Source organism: Anneissia japonica, unplaced genomic scaffold (genome assembly GCF_011630105.1).
Source record: "Anneissia japonica isolate Jap-2015-1 unplaced genomic scaffold, ASM1163010v1 scaffold288057_len103349_cov133, whole genome shotgun sequence".
NCBI classification, from domain to species: domain Eukaryota; kingdom Metazoa; phylum Echinodermata; class Crinoidea; order Comatulida; family Comatulidae; genus Anneissia; species Anneissia japonica.
In genome coordinates, this window is record NW_022691552.1 from 45,345 (window position 1) to 49,511 (window position 4,167).

The window sequence follows — 4,167 nt, forward strand, 5'->3', positions numbered from 1 at the left end:
TTATAACATATTCATTTTAATTACTAATAAATTAATTAATTTTTTATAATCTACTATACATAACATTGAGGTGCTGTCTGTCCACAATGCCGTGCATCCGACAACTGTACGCCCTCAATGGAACGGAGGCGGGTTTGTCAACTTTTGAATCCAGGAGGTGCTGTGGTCTGAATGATTATTAACATCACCATTATTATAGTCTATCATTAGGCTTTAATAATGCTTCAAGTTATTTAAAAGGAACAGACAAATAATTAAGAAAAACAATCATTTTTACATAAATTATTGATTGATTTCTTTGCTTAGCCTAATAAAAATACCGATGTCGATTTTATTTTTATTGGTAAATATACCATTTTAATTTCATTATAATAAATTTTCATTTCATTTTCAACATTATTTAATCAATTATGCAAGTTAGAAATGTATAAAATTACGTTATGACGTAAATCTAAACATGTAAAATAATATTGGTTAACACTTACGCTGTATATTGCGGTGAAGCCATCTTCTTTGCGTGTAGATTACAGACAGTGCTCTTATATAGTTACGGTATACAGTAATCGTATTTGTACAGTAGGCCTACGCAAAGTTGGTGAGTGTGGTTTGCTCGGTACAGTAATCGTATACAGTACGCTAACAGGTTGGTGAGTGTGGATTGCTCCGTACAGTAATTGTATACAGTACGCTAACAGGTTGGTGAGTGTGGATTGCTCGGTACAGTAATCGTATACAGTACGCTAACAGGTTGGCGAGTGTGGATTGCTCGGTACAGTAATCGTATAAAGTGCGCTAACAGGTTGGTGAGTGTTAATTGCTCGGTACAGTAATCGAATACAGTACGCTAACAGGTTGGCGAGTGTGGATTGCTCGGTACAGTAATCGTATACAGTACGCTAACAGGTTGGCGAGTGTGGATTGCTCGGTACAGTAATCGAATACAGTACGCTAACAGGTTGGTGAGTGTGGTTTGCTCTGTAAAGTAGCCGTATACGTACGCAGTATGTGGTTTGCTCGGTACAGTAGTTGTGTACAGTATGCTAACTAACAGATTGTTGAGTATGGTTTTTGATTGATTGCAAGCATTCAAGCAAACGTTATGATTGGCTAACTTATCCACGTGATGACATACGCTGCAAGATTCTCCTTTGGCCGTTCTGATTTGATCCTGCTTTAATAAGATTACCGTATTATGTTCGTTCCTGTTTAGATACTGATATCATAGGTGCCGACTGAAACCGTATTCAGTCTATTTAAAGAGAATTTTAATGTAAACATAAATGAACGTTTATAAAGAAATGCTTGTGTCATCATTGTGTTATTTATTCTGCCCTGATTCGGAAAAAGGCATTAACCATTTTTTTCAAAATTGAGTTTTTTTGTCTTACATGACTCCTGATGGTATAATCTATCACCTTAATTTACTAGAAAGCCAAAAATATTACTCTAAATATGATATTTTTTTTTTTTAAATGAGCATTATCTACACACACCACTACAAATAATTTGGAATAAGGCATTAACTACACTAAAGACCACAATACAGCATTGAATGGTTGAATTCACACACAGGTGGGAAGCAGTTATCAAATCAGGTGCCAGTGTGATGAATATTCATTAGATCTCCTCTAAGATAATGCCTAGTTTATTCCAGCTTTAATCTGAGGATTAATTCGAAAGAAGGCATTATCTACATTGTTTTTCTTATAACCTTTACTAAACTTCATATCATTCTGATTATTTCTTTTACTTCGACACAAGTTTAACAGCTTATTTAGGAGCTTTTTGACGTGTAATTATTATAAATATTAATTTTAATGCAAAATTCCGTGCATCTTTTTTACATGTAATATTTTTAATTGCTTTATTCAATGTGTATTACTAAATATGTTTTTCGCTAAATTAATAAAAACTTAATATTAACAATCCATAAACAATATAAATATTACTTTGTAAGTTTAAGTAAATTTATATTGTCATCTTGATTATTGATCGAGTTTCTAGTCCACATCGGACGTAGAACAACGTACCGTAACTGACATTTTTGTCGATTTTGAGATAATTTAATTTGGGAGCATATATAACCACTTCTGATTTACCTGTGGAAATTTCAGATCTCATTAATGAGACATACGGGATTAGCACAACCTATTTTAAGCACAAACCTTAAAATCCAGTGAATTTCCGTGGTTAAACAACGTAACTGCAAGATACGGGGAAAACAACGTATCTACGATGTAGATACGTTGTTTTGCATCGGAATGGGATTTAAAAATAAGCTGACGAAGTTTTGCAAGGCAAAATCAATTGGTAATTGTGATTTCATATGAGTAATCAATAACAGCGACGTATCAAAGAGTTAGATAATAAATGATATTTAAAAATTGTTTTAAGCTGATAGAGTTTTGCAAGGCAAATTCAATTGGTTAATTGTGTTTTCATATGAATAATCAATAACAGCGATCGACGTATGAACAAGCTAGATAATATATGGGATTTAAACATTGTTTTAAGCTTGGTTATCCATGGTATTTTGATGAATAATCAATAACAGCGAACTATGAACAATCTAGATAATGCATGTGATTGCCCAAAACGTGATAAAATCCAAAAATATGTCACAATTAACACAATACCGAGCCTGATTGTTCCTAAATCAAAACAACGTATCTGTGAATGTCGCAAATAACATTGCAATAAACAAACGGCTGCAATTAAAATTGTATATATGAACACAATTTCTCTAGATATACAATCCTGCAAAATTTCAAAAGGGTACGCAAATTTACTGCAAGTTGCAAACATGCAAACTCTATTTTTCTCCAAAAGTGAACATTTCAAGTTACGTTGTTTTGCCACGTAACGGCCGACATATCCAAGCGCTTTGTATCCATTGGCAAAAAGCGCTATATGAATGTCTATATTTATCGTTCAATGATGATGAAACATATAATACCGTACAAAATATTATAATGTATCCTTTGTTTTTAAGTTTACATATTTGAAATAATTAATTTGAATTGTTTTATAAAAGAGTTGCTCTAAATATGTTTTAGTGTCTGTAAAATTCATGAGAATTTAAGAATATCATTTTAGTAGCATTATTATCCAGTGACCATAACGATGATGATATATGAAGATAATTGAAACAGCTTGGTGTGGCATTAGATTAGGAACATAACAGTAAAAATTGTCATAAAATATAGATAACTTTTCAATTTATCTCCAAATTTACCTTACATATACCACCAGAAGCCCACCCTCAACACCGCCCAAACAAATAATCCGGAAAATGGTATTATCTGCATTTCGATCCCCCCTCCCCAAAATTTAAAAAAAAAAAAAAAAATCAGTAGAAAGTATATGACAATTTTTTTTTATTAGTATAGCTTTTAAAAATATACTTGAAAGAATTGAATATCAATTGTTCTTTTCATTGGCTAAAACCAAACGAGTTTTGCTCATTTTCTCAAAACCTGGATTTTGCAGATAATGCCATTTTCCAAATCAGGACAGAATACCCCCTTACCCGGAAAATGTTTCTGGGTATCAAATCACAGGTGTGGTTCACATAGGGGTGCACAGCAGGGTTAAGTGGCTTTATTATTATTATTATTATTATTGTTATTGTTATTGTTATTGTTGTTATTGTTATTATCATCATCATCGTCATCATCATCATCACCATCATCATGATCATTATTATTATTATTATTATTACTATTATTAACATTATTATTATTATTATTACATTAGATTAGGAGGGAAGCACTGAAAACATCAAAATTCAAATCTACTCCAAAGTGATGTGTTTCGCATCACGGAAACATGAATTACAAACCATAAGCCACAATATCTTAAACATAAGGAACTTGCAACAATGGAGATCGCCTATTTGATATGATACGCCAAATCAACAAAGAATAAATACATTATTATCAGACTGAAATAGAAACTCCAGTTCGATTTCATTAGCCTGGTTCACGTCGAACTTTTATCTAGATATATATACACTTAACTAGTTAAAAGTTCGACGTGAACCACTCAATTATAGCTAGATAAAAGGCTTAAGTGACTTAAGTTAAGTGACTTAACTTTACTAGAATAACGGTAAATTAACTTGCTTAACGGTAAAGTCGGCTCGGATTAAAAGGACACGATTACGTA